The sequence below is a fragment of the Schistocerca cancellata genome, chromosome 3 (assembly GCF_023864275.1).
Source record: "Schistocerca cancellata isolate TAMUIC-IGC-003103 chromosome 3, iqSchCanc2.1, whole genome shotgun sequence".
NCBI lineage: Eukaryota > Metazoa > Arthropoda > Insecta > Orthoptera > Acrididae > Schistocerca > Schistocerca cancellata.
In genome coordinates, this window is record NC_064628.1 from 686,254,167 (window position 1) to 686,268,127 (window position 13,961).

At 45.7% G+C, this 13,961-nt stretch overlaps 1 protein-coding gene across 1 annotated transcript in view; it reads right to left on the reverse strand.

Moving 5' to 3' along the window:
• LOC126176512 (uncharacterized) overlaps positions 1–13,961 on the reverse strand; it is a 168,856-nt gene that overhangs the window by 52,108 nt on the left and 102,787 nt on the right. The gene's annotated exons all lie outside the window — the stretch shown is intronic.

Genomic DNA, 13,961 nt, shown 5'->3' on the forward strand with positions numbered 1-13,961 from the left:
TCTACTGTCCCTACCTCGCAGGAGGAAGTGGGACACGAAGATGAGAATGTTTACGATAGACATTGCCGAATTAATCAAATATTAGACTCTAGTGACAAGAACGGCAAAATAAGCCAGGCTGCGGTCCTGGCAATTAAGAACGAGCTCGCTTCCTGGGCTATTGCAAACGCGAAGCTCGAGGGGCGTCTCGAAGAGCTAGAGAAGGAAAATGCTAGATTGAGACAACAACCTGTCAAGACATGGGCCGGAGTGGTGGCGCAAGCCGCTACAAAAGCCCAAACAACTAAGGAAACAATTGCAAAAATCTCCAAAAAACCAGACACGGCAGTCTTTTTAAGACCCCTGCCTGGTCAGACTATTAAAAAGGTACAAGAAATCTTCACAACAACAATTGACCCGGCTAGAGATAAAATAAAAATTAACAAAGTAAAGGCCACTAAAAATGTAGTCGTTGTAGATCTTGCCACAGAGGAGGACAGGGACAAAATATTAAACAATTCTAAACTTAACAAGGCCATTAAATGTGAACCTCCCAAGAAAAGAAATCCTCTGGTGATACTGTATGACGTACCTGTGGCCCTAACTGAAAGCGACATCTACGAAACTATGTATAATCAAAATTTTGACGATACAGAATGGGAAACATTTAAAAATGAATTCAAGCTGCGTCTCAAAACGGGACCTCGGGAACGGGATGTTGTCCATCACGTCGCCGAGGTCTCCGGCAAGATGTGGCGAAAACTTACCGCTATGGGGAAAATTTATATAGGATTTCACGCCATCAATGTTAGAGACTACCTAGTAGTCCCTAGATGCCACAACTGTGGCGATCTGGACCACGTCCACAAGCATTGTGAAAGGAAGCCGGCCTGCTCCAGGTGTGGGGCTGAGGACCACACCAGAAAAAACTGCAATAAAAACGCAACCTGCATTCCATGTACCAAAAGAGGAAGGAAACCGTGCAACACTACTGGGAGAAACTGCCCAACGTATAGGATGCTAGAACAGAGACTAATCTCTCGAATTGATTATGGCTGAGGCCGTAATTGAACTCAGGAAGCCAAAAAGGAAATCCCCAAGCAAGAAGCTGAGGGACGCTCTGAGGGCAAATAAATTCAAAGAATTTATACAAAAAATCACACAACCACGATCTTTGGTGACAATAATGAAAGATGTTTGCATACAGACTGACCCGTGTGAAGAAGACGTTACCTCTCCTCCTTGCTGGGGACCTGGGTCGAAACAAGAGCATACCCGACCACACTGGCATCCTATACTTGGGAGTTCACAATCACAACCACACAGTAAAGAAGTAATATCCACCAAACATGTTCAGTATAATGAAGTAAGTAGCTCAATTCCATCTTCTGACACACCATCTCGGGGTGTAATGGGAATTGATCCCCAGCGAATTTACCCCAACCTGGAGCATGCGCTACAGTTATCAAGATTAGAGGAGCCGGCAATCCTCACAACTGCATTGAGACATGTGGTACGTGTCGGCCACGAGTATGGAAGAGATGTCACCTTTCCAGTAATGGAGGCTGTGGACAGAATTCAACTCAAGACAATGAATCTCCCCACCGACTTCGGAGCCCTGCGAGATCTAGTTAAAAAGGTCTTCGAAAGAAGAAACGAAAAATTCGACGTAGATGATCTATATTGTCAATCAGTGATAACCAATGGCAGAGTAGCCCACGACTGGACAAAAATGTGGCCAGAATCACACATTCATACATATTTCCCACGTGAGCCAACTAAACGTGGGTCAGATAAACACTCATAACAGCAAACTGGTCCTGCAGGAACTCCGGAGGGTGGTGGAAGAGAAGAGTCTAGATGTACTCTGTTTACAGGAACCGTACTCCCAAGCGGGGCGGATCCCATTCATGGCTGCCAATTGGCAAATTATACATTCTAGCATAGAGCCAAAGGCTGCAGTTATAATTACTAACAAATCATTTAGAGCTACAGTCCTTGCACAATTCTCTGGCGAACACTGCAATGTCGTGGAACTTCAAACACCCGCAGGAGTGATTTACATCTGTAATATATACTTCCAATATGGAAGAGGAATAGATGAGTTTCTAGAAATACTTACACAAGTTGCCACGGCATTGCAGGGACGAAGATTGCTTGTGACAGCGGACATAATGCAAAGTCCCCCCTATGGTTCAGTGGCACGCACGATGATCGGGGGCTAAAAGCCGAGGAAACAATCATGGCATTACAACTGGTGGTTGCCAACCAACAAGGGAACCCCCCCACGTATACTGGCGGAGGGGGAGAAGGTACAAATATTGACGTCACTTTAATAACACCAAACCTGGCCACAAAAGTCGACAAATGGAAAGTGTGGGACTAAGCAACCACCAGTGATCATAATTTAATAACATTCACCATTGGGGAAAGGGAGTGCCACTGGGACATGGGGTGGGAGCTGCAGCTTAATTACAACAAGGCTAACTGGGACCGTCTCGCGGAGGAGTGCAACATTCCGACATTGCTGGAGGGTGACGAAAACGTGGAAGAATGCGCCGAAGGACTGGTACAGGCGATCACCATAGCGGTGCGGGCAGCTGTACCAACCAGGAGGAGAGCCGTAGCGGCCACCCCCACACCATGGTCGGTCGAACTAGGACAGATGCGCCAGGCTGTGAGGAGGGCAAGGAGGTACTACCAGCGGAGTGTCGTCTGGAGGGAAAAACAAAGATGGCTTCAGATCTATCGTGAGAGCAAAGAACAATTCCAACAGGAGTTAAGGGCAGTCAGACTCAGAAGCTGGGAAAATTATGTAAAAAGCCAATTGGCTATAGACCCATGGGGAGTCCCATATAAATTGGTACGAGAAAAGATAAAATCACCAATGGTGCTATCCACCGTCAGGGACGGGGACCGGATGACGGGCACTTGGCAGGAAACTGCTGAGGCCCTCCTCCGGGTTCTGTTGCCTGACGACGTGGAGGAAAATGAGACTGAAGAACAAAAAAGAATAAGGAGAGAAGATCAAAGGGACTATAACAATAACATCAGAGTCTACCCCTTCTCTGAGGAGGAGGTTGCTGCCCAGATCAAGGCCCTCAAAAGAGGGAAAGCTCCTGGCCCGGACGGCATTACTGCGGAAGTAGTGCAATTCCTTGCCCCCCAGCTCGTAGCTCCTCTCACTAAGTTATATAACGAGTGCTTGAAACTCGGGAAATTCCCAGAAATATGGAAAAAAGCCAATGTAATTATCATTAAAAAGAGTCCAGACAAAGATCCCACAGAAATTAAATCTTATAGACCTATCTGCTTGTTGGACGTACTGGGCAAACTTTTTGAGAGGCTACTGGCGAACAGACTGACAGCACACCGCATGCTGTGCGGGATGAGTGACAGACAATTCGGCTTTCGGTCTGGGTGTTCTGCGTCTGACGCAATCGCCCTGGCTGCCGAGGTCTGTGGCTCCACCCCGCACAAGTATGTCGTCGGCATCATGGTAGACATCAGTGGCGCCTTCGACAACCTGTGGTGGCCCTCACTCTTTTCCTGCTTGCGGGAGAAGAACTGTCCAGGGCCGCTATATGGGTGTCTGAGGAGCTATTGTGCAGACAGGGAGGTCTGGCTATCGGCCCCTAGCGGCATAGTCAGGAAGATTGTCACCAAAGGATGTCCTCAGGGCTCTGTCCTGGGACCTCTCTTTTGGGACATCAACATGGAGCCTTTACTTGAAGATCTCAAGAACTGTGACGATGTGCTAGAGGTCATAGCATACGCTGACGACCTCCTCCTGCTGGTCGGCGGCCGAAGCCGCGAGGAATTAGAGCCGAAAGTGGTAAGAGCCCTAACTGTTCTTACATCGTGGTGCCACAGAAGTAAAATGACGATTGCACCCAATAAATCTACATACCTACTCCTCAAAGGCCAATTGGTCAGGAACCCGACGGTTAGAATTAATGGTATATCAGTTCTTCGGCGCCGCGAGGCCCGATACCTGGGTGTAATCATCGATGAGAGGTGGAACTTTGCATCACATATTGACACCGTATCACAAAAATCCTTGGTTCTATTAAACAATCTCATTGGAATTGGTCACAAGCGGTTTCACCTCCCACCAAATTTAATTAAGTTATATCATAACAGCATCCTGACCTCAATAATAGGATACGGATCTGGAGTCTGGGCACACAGACTCACGAGGGTCATGCCTGCCATGGCCGTAAGAAGAGTGCAGCGGAATATGCTTCTACGTTCAGCAGGGGCCTATAGGACAACACCGGGGGGAGCACTGTTAGTGTTAATGGGAATCTGTCCATTAGATATAAAAATTCGTGAACAGGCTGCCTGGTACTGGGTACAAAAGGAGAACAGGGACAAAATCAGGGAGATACTTGGGGTTTATGCAGGGGACAAGTATACCATCAAAAAGAGAGGGATAGAACTATGGCAAGATCAATGGAATAATGAGGATACAGGTCGTAGAACCTATGAGCTGCTACCGGACATAGAAGAAAGAATAAAACTCACATTTTTTACGCCAACGAGAGGAATGCTGCACTTTCTTACTGGACATGGACCATATCCAACATACCTATGTAGGTTTGGGAAGCAGGCTACACCAGCGTGTGACTGTGGTGCAGTGCAGGGCACCCCAGAACATGTGGTGTATGAGTGCCACCTCTTCGATGATGTAGCCCAAGAGCTAAGACAACAGCTACCAAATAATGACACGTACCACTTGTTAAGGCGTGAAATCACCTTTGACATCTTAAACAAACTTACAGACGAAATATCAAAAAAGATACTTAAGAACTTTTTAAGGGACAACCACCATCATTAAAGACAAACTTTCACCGACTTCGACCTAGTGCACCCTTCCCGTACCGCCGGGCAAGGACTGGCCAGCCGCCTCACGGCTGGAATCCGCCTTGCCCTGGACTAGGAGGGAGGGGTGTACATAAGTACCGGACTATGACGCACACCGATTTTGACACTTAACTAAATTAAATTAGAAGTAGAAGATAGGATAACACCTTAGAACACACTGCAGCGACACCAAGTCAAGAGGCAGCCCAGTGCCAGGGGCACGCCCACTGGGATTAGCTCAGTGGGCCTGGCCAACAACTAGTAGGTTTATAGTAGCTCTGGCACAACTTGTAACGCTGCAGGTAGCATGTAGTTTCCCCGTAGATTAAAGCTTAGAGCCTCATAGCGGTAAGATTAGAGTAAATAATAGTAATAATAATAATAATATTACCTGTAGTGTAGAATAACATAGCTGCATCTTATCTGTATCATACTAAGACCCACTAATGTAGTTAGGTAGTGGGTTATCATGTATAATGTAATGTAATGAATAAAGAAAAAAATTAAAAAAAAAAAAAATGAGCACGTTCTCTGGAGAATCGGCGGTAAAGGTACCACACACTGTCTGATCCGTACACTCCCCTGTAATGCGGAATTTACCATTAGATTCCAGGAAGGGCGCAACCGCCACTATCAAAGCAGCGGGGAAGTAGACTACTCGCCGTTAAAATTGCTACACCACGAAAATGACGTGCTACAGACGCGAAATTTAACCGACGGGCATAAGGCGCTGTGATATGCAAATGATTAGCTTTTCAGAGTATTCACACAAGGGTGGCGCCGGTGGCGACGCCTACAACGTGCTGACATGAGGAAAGTTTCCAACCGATTTCTCAAACACAAAGCAGTTGACTGGCGTTGTCTGCTCAGACGTTGTTGTGATGCCTCGTGTAAGGAGGAGAAATGCGTACCATCACGTTTCCGACTTTGATAAAGGTTGGACTGTAGCCTATCGCGATTGTGGTTTATCGTATCGCGACATTGCTGCTCGCGTTGGTCGATATCCAATGACTTTTCGCAGAATATGCAATCGGTGGCTTCAGGAGGGAAATACAGAACGCCGTGCTGGATCCCAACGGCCTCGTAACACTAGCAGTCGAGATGATAGGCATCTTATCTGCATGTCTGTAACGGATCGTCTAACCACGTCTCGATCCCTCAGTCAACAGATGGGGACGTTTGCAAGACAAGTACCATCTACACGAACAGTTCGACGACCTTTGCAGCAGCATGGACTATCCGCTCGGAGACCATGGCTGCCGTTACCCTTGACGCTGCATCACAGACAGGTGCGCTTTCGATGGTGTACTCAACGACGAACCTGGGTGCAAAACGTCATTTTTTCGGATGAATCCAGATTCTGTTTACAGCATCATGATGGTCGCATTCGTCTTTGGCGACATCGCGGTGAACGCACATTGGAAGCGTGTAATCGTCATCAACCGCCGTCATGGTATGGGGTGCCATTGGTTACCCGTCTCGATCACCTCTTGTTCGCATTGACGGCACTTTGAACAGTGGACGTTACATTTCAGATGTGTTACGACCCGTGGCTCTACCCTTCATTCGATCCCTGCGAAACCCTACATTTCAGCAGGATAATGCGCAACCGCATGTTGCAGGTCCTGTACGGGCCTTTCAGGATACAGAAAATGTTCGACTGCTGCCCTGGCCAGCACATTCTCCAGATCTCTCACCAATTGAAAACGTCTGGTCAATGGTGGCCGAGCAACTGGCTCGTCACAATACGCCAGTCACTACTCTTGACGAACTGTGGTATCGTGTTGAAGGTGCATGGGCAGCTGTACCTGTACACACCATCCAAGCTCTGTTTGACTCAATGCCCAGGCGTATCGAGGCCGTTATTACGGCCAGAGGTTGTTGTTCTCGGTACTGATTTCTCAGGATCTATGCACCCAAATTGCGTAAAAATGTAATCATATGTCAGTTCTAGTATAATATATTTGTCCAATGAATACCCGTTTATCATCTGCATTTCTTGTAGGTGTAGCCATTTTAATGGCCAGTAGTGTATTATGTTGTCAGTAAAAAAGCAGTGTCAGTGTAGTGGGTGGGTAAGGAGAACTGAGTGACTTCCAACGTGACGTTGCTTGATACACTATGTGATCAAAAGTATCGGGACACCCCCAAAAATATACGTTTTTCATATTAGGTGCATTCTAGTGCCACCTATTGGCAGGTACTCCATATCAGAGACCTCAGCAGTTATTAGACATTGTGAGAGAGCAGAATAGGGTACCGAGCGAGGTGGCGCAGTGGTTAGCACACTCGACTCGCATTCGGGAGGACGACGGTTCAATCCCGTCTCCAGCCATCCTGATTTAGGTTTTCCGTGATTTCCCAAAATGGCTTCAGGCAAATGCCGGGATGGTTCCTTTGAAAGGGCACGGCCGATTTCCTTCCCCATCCTTCCCTAACCCGAGCTTGTGCTCCGTCTCTAATGACCTCGTTGTCGACGGGACGTTAAACAACACTCACCTCACCAGAATAGGGTGCTCCGCGGAACTCGCGGACTTCGAACGTGGTCAGGTGATTGGATGCCACTTGCGTCATACGTCAGTAGGCAAGATTTCCTCAGTCCCTAAACATCCCTAGGTCGACTGATCCCGTGAAGTGGGAATGTGGAGGGACATGTACAGCACAAAATCGTACAGGCCGACCTCGTCTATTGATTGACAGAGACCACCGACAGTTGATGAGGGTCGTAATGTGTAATAGGCAGATATCTATTGAGACCAACACGCAGGAATTCCAAACTGCATCAGGATCAATGCAAGTACTATGACAGGCGGGAGGTGAGAAAACTTGGATTTCATGGTCGAGCGGCTGCTCCTAAGCCACACATCTCGCCGTTAAATACAAAACGATGCCTCGCTTGGTGTGACGAGCGTAAACATTGGACGATTGAACAATGGAAAAACGTTGTGTGGAGCTACGAATCACGGTACACAATGAGGCGATCCGATAGCAGGGTGTGGGTATGGGGAATGCTCGGTGAACATCTGCCAGCGTGTGTAGTGCCAACAGTAAAATTCGGAGGGGGCGGTGTTATGAAATGGTCGTGTTTTTCACAGAGAGGGCTTGCACCTCTTGGTGTTTTGCTTGCCACTATCACAGCACAGGCCTACATTGATGGTTTAAGTACTTTCTTGCTTCTCACTGTTGAAGAGTAATTAGGGGACGGTGATTGCATCTTTCAAATGCACGGCCTGTGGCGGAATGGTTACACGACAATTAACAGCCCTGTAATGGACTGGCCTGCACAGTCTCCTGACTTGAATCCTGTAGAATACCTTTGCGATGTTTTGGAACGCCGACTTCGTGCCAGGCCTCACCGACCGACGTCGATACCTTTCCTCAGTGCAGCACTTCGTGAAGAATGGGCTGCCATTCGCCAAGAAACCTTCCAGCACCTGATCGAACGTATGCCTGCAAGAGTGGAAGCTGTCTTCAAGGCTAAGAATAGGCCAATGCCATATTGAGTTCCATCGCTACCGATGGAGGGCGTCACGAACTTGTAAGTCATTTTCAGCCAGGTGTCCGGATGCTTTTGATCACATAGTGCAGTTGACGTCTGTCGCTTGCCGCTACAGCGCCGCGATACCGGCTATTGTCTGTTATTTACGTACTTCTTGCAAATTTAAAGACATATTACCTGACGTTTTAAAACAGGTCGTACATCTTACCGTTTTCGTTTGTCACCTTTTTTGTAGTTTTTTGTTTTGTTGACAAAGAATGATACTTTTTAAAACAAAAACATTTATTTGAGGTTGAAATATAAATAAAATTTTGTTGTTTTGAGAAGAACATAAAAATAAGATAGGACAGAGGAGAGATTTTTCAGTGCCATCAACAGTTGAGACTGTCAGTGAATACCTCCTATGGTTTCTTCGAGCTATTTACCGTCAACCACAACAAAACAATTTGGTTAATAGTAGTGAAATAGTACTGCTAACCCTATACATCAGCGTTGGGTGCTTAGCCGTGTGCAACACTGAGTGCTTTCTTGGCTAGATCTCCAGCATCTTACACTACATTTACTCTAGTATTCGCCATTCTTAACTATTATTTGACTGATATCTGCAATTTGTTAGTGCATTTTGGCATACTATGTCTGATTCATAATTTTAGGAGTCTTATTTACTGTTACACCCCATCTTCCTTTTCCTCCCCTTCGCCTTCAGTGTCACTTTTGTCGCTGTCATTCTGGGCGTCGCTGTCCACCTTTGGAGATTGTTGTTCCGTTACATGTAGGCATATCTGTTATGTCGTGTCCTCGGGTACTCTCCATGTGTCGTTTTTGGAACACTGTTTGTTAATGCATGTATTTGTGGCCGTTTTCTTTGTCTCTTATTGCTATTTATATACAGGGCTATTACAAATGATTGAAGCGATTTCATAAATTCACTGTAGCTCCATTCATTGACATATGGTCACGACACACTACAGATACGTAGAAAAACTCATAAAGTTTTGTTCGGCTGAAGCCGCATTTCAGGTTTCTGCCGTCAGAGCGCTCGAGAGCGCAGTGAGACAAAATGGCGACAGGAGCCGAGAAAGCGTATGTCGTGCTTGAAATGCACTCACATCAGTCAGTCATAACATTGCATCGACACTTCAGGACGAAGTTCAACAAAGATCCACCAACTGCTAACTCCATTCGGCGATGGTATGCGCAGTTTAAAGCTTCTGGATGCCTCTGTAAGGGGAAATCAACGGGTAGGCCTGCAGTGAGCGAAGAAACGGTTGAACGCGTGCGGGCAAGCGAAGAAACGGTTGAACGCGTGCGGGCAAGTTTCACGCGTAGCCCGCGGAAAATTGGCTCATGCCACAACTGGAGACCGACAGCGCCGACTTCATCTTTCAACAGGATGGTGCTCCACCACACTTCCATCATGATGTTCGGCATTTCTTAAACATGAGATTGGAAAACCGATGGATCGGTCGTGGTGGAGATCATGATCAGCAATTCATGTCATGGCCTCCACGCTCTCCCGACTTAACCCCATGCGATATCTTTCTGTGGGGTTATGTGAAAGATTCAGTGTTTAAACCTCCTCTACCAAGAAACGTGCCAGAACTGCGAGCTCGCTTCAACGATGCTTTCGAACTCATTGATGGGGACATGCTGCGCCGAGTGTGGGAGGAACTTGATTATCGGCTTGATGTCTGCCGAATCACTAAAGGGGCACATATCGAACATTTGTGAATGCCTAAAAAAACTTTTTGAGTTTTTGTACGTGTGTGCAAAGCATTTTGAAAATATCTCAAATAATAAAGTTATTGTAGAGCTGTGAAATCGCTTCAATCATTTGTAATAACCCTGTATATATGTTCCTGTGTAGTATAAGTGTAGTGTATGTCTATTGTTAGCGTACTGCCCGCAGAAGAAGACAGTGTGTTCTGAGAAACCTTCTTCTCCGCATGTGCGTGTGGGAGTCTGCCTCAGTTCCACGCGTCTGAAGTGCGTGGGATAAGGTCCGTATCCAGTTAAGAAAGGTACCATACCGCGGCTGGGATCGATATGTTTCATTCTCAACCGCTCACGTCAACGATGAAGCCGCACAGTTTACGTCGCTGATCAGTTACATCCCGTTCCTCTTACCATGTATCTGACGCCAACTTTTTAGATGACTTGTCGTCTGTATCGCTACACCACCCATTGTGTGTACCTTATCAAGTCCGCACATCTCTAACCAGTACCTTACAGCTATGTATTTGATCGTAATATCTGTGGGGCATATTCCGAACACCATACACAGTGCATCCATTGAGATGGTGCCGCAGGCTCCAGGTAGATACTTCTCTACTCTCGTCTGACTGAGTCTTTGTTCGTGACCAGGTTCAGTCTGTGTGCCCACGTGATAGCTGCGAAGCTGAGTACCGATTCTAAGTAGTGCGGGGTGTCAAGTTTCATCCCAAAGGCAGGTCAGTAATCATGTTGTACGGCCGCGCAGGGTGAAAATCGCATTCTGGAAATATCCCCCAGGCTGTGGCTAAGCCACGTCTCCGCAATATCCTTTCTTCCAGGAGTGCTAGTTCTGCAAGTTTCGCAGGAGAGCTTCTGTGAAGTTTGGAAGGTAAGAGACGAGATTCTGGCAGAATTAAAGCTGTGACGACGGGGCGTGAGTCGTTATTGGGTAGCTCAGTTGGTATAGCACTTGCCCGCGAAAGGCAAAGGTCTCGAGTTCGATTCTCCGTCCGGCACACAGTTTTAATCTGCCAGGAAGTTTCATATCAGCGCACACTCCGTTGCAGAGTGAAAATCTCATTGAAGAATAAAGTTCTGTGTGCCTTGTTGTATCAGCAGACCGCGTTTGAATATTGATACTATCTAGCATTCACAAACTAGTTTCGTGCTCTGTCGCTGTTTATAGAACCGCCTGTGTTGAAGCGTCGTGCGTCTCTGATATACGTTGTTCTTGACTGACTGAACGGGCTGGTGTGATTCTTATTCGAGGACCGGATGAAAGGGGAGCGCCGTCAAGGACCCAGATCTACAAAAAGGAAAGGCAAGAATCCGTTACTTATTTACGTCGTTTACTAGTATATATTGAAGTGTGGGTTGCTACTTTTCTGTGTAATCCCGTTCCTGACTGTTCGGTGTACGTTAATTTAATGTGCCTGGAAGGTATTTGTTGCTTACGTATTGTGTTGGTTCAGTTTGAAGTGAAAATGTGACGATTAATGCTTCCAAATATCTTGTCTTGTCTGTTATGATAAATCACAATGCTGGATAGGACGAAGCGTAGCGGTTAATAATATTTCCTATATGTTGCGTTTGCTCTAAGGCGTGTGGACTGATATTCTTACTTTATGTATTTTTTGGGGGTAGTTATTGAGAAAACGGCAAACGGAGCTCCAATCAGTATTTTGCGGAAACTGAAGTAAATGTTACTCCTTCTGATTTCATATATGAGAAGAGTTATATGTTGTCTTTGGTGGCTTACGTACATGGTTAGTTACTTGTGTAATTAAATTGCTTTTGACATGTGTCGCTGAACTCAATCGAATGCTCCATTCACATTCTCGTCCGAAGTTTCCATTAACGCGCTTCACACGGGACACCGAATGTACAGCAGAAACGGAAGTTACAACGTGTGTGCTCCAAGGACGTTCTCAATATACTTAAACGATTAGTTACATAGTTTCACCAGAATTATAGGTCTGTTCCCGACGATACTTGGTGTACAGTGAAGCATCGCAGTTGGACGGCTGTAAGGAGCTGCAGAAAGACTTGGACAAAATTTCCATGCATTGTAATGAATGGCAGAATTCTTTAAATGTGGGTAAACGTGAGATAAGGTCTATAACGAAGAAAGAGAACGTATAGTACTCGTACCTGATTACAAGAGTAATGGTTAACATATTGAACACGTAACATTGTATATGTGTTTTGAATTGGTATAAAATGGGAAGATGCCATAAAATCAGTATTAGAGAAGACTAATGGAAGCATTAGATTTGTTGGAAAGGTTCTGGGAAAAAAAATAACAATCAAGATGTTAGTGCAACCAATTCTAGAATCTCCTTCCAGCGTATGGAGCCCATATCAAGTTTGTATGGCAACAGACTTTGAACGAATTTAGAGAGACGCGCTGTTAGCATGATAATAGGTCGAAAAATCCCATACAAAAGTGCAACAGAAATGCTCGGCGAACGTAAGTGGGATTTCCTGGAACAAAGACGACATTTAGACCTTTAACTAGGCACCCAAGAATGATCATTGTACTGACTGCACAATACCTGCTTCCTCACTTAATACGATGGCTATGCAGTATTGTTAAATACAAGATGTTACGTTGTTTCCGTCACTTAACGCGCCGAAGTGAATACCTGGCCCAGTGGGAGGGGGGCAGTCTATAACTGCCAAGGCAATAACCATTTTTACGTTAAGCCCAACCATTTTTATTTGTAATTCGAAGTTCCTTCCAATATACATTAAAAAAAGGAGAAACTACAGTAAAGTTTTCTGTGCTATATTACGAACACAATATAAATGGAAGCAAAAGGAAAGAATGAAATGTGTGAACGGAAAGGCAACCGTCAGTGACACATTCTCTTAGATAACTGTGTCTCAACAGGACGGGGCGCTCCTGGTCTAACTCTTCATTCCTGCTTCATTCCCCTTCCCAGCTGTCACGGTTTGTGCCTACACGCCGATCCACAAGCGACGGTTGGTTACCTGGTTTAGATGGGCTGATACGTTTTCTTTATCGGTGACCTGCTTTCTATAGTTGAATGTAAAATCTTATTTGAAAAACCACAACGGTTGCTATAATCTCACGAGGACTCACTGAATTCTTGGGGACTGTCAGACTGAAGTCCTGTAAGTTTTGTTAAACTGCATCACAACAAACAAATTGAAAACATTCATTGAGTCAAACTGAAACATTCATTCCAAGTAACTTGGAATACCTACCTACATAGTATCCTACAAAAAGAAACTCAAAACTATTAATCGGTGCAATACAGAGCTTGCATTCTTCTCTCTCCTCCATCCCCTCAAAACTTTGACCGGGCTTAAGACAGCATCACCATGATATCTGCTCACTCTAAGTTCTGTCATGCCCAACATATCTTCGGACGATATTCGCTTAGATTATTCTCAATCGTTTACCCTCACTTACAGCAGTCCTCTACGAGCTCACCAAATTCACCTCCTACCTCCACATATATTTCAAATCCGACAAGATCGGTTCCAGCCATCCCATTATTTATCCCCTAATCCTGAAATGCTGTCGCATCTGTACCAATACACCCCATAGACTTTGCAACTACAAGCTCATCATATCCTCTCAAAATGTCTTCATCAGACTTCTATCGTCATGCAACGATATCCGAACTATGGTTTATCCTTTCTAGCAAATCTAGCCCGCTCCCCTCTGTCGCTGCCCAAATCAGCACTTCCATTCCTTTCCACCGTTTCCTTTATTTTACTCTTCGTAACCATGACATTGGGACCAACCTAATTTACTTCAGCGTTAAAAGACATAATTTACTACCACCCACCACGTCACATTACACTCATTCCTATATTTCAGCCCATTCACCCATACCCCTGACTTTACAAATAATTCAGCTTTCCATCTCCT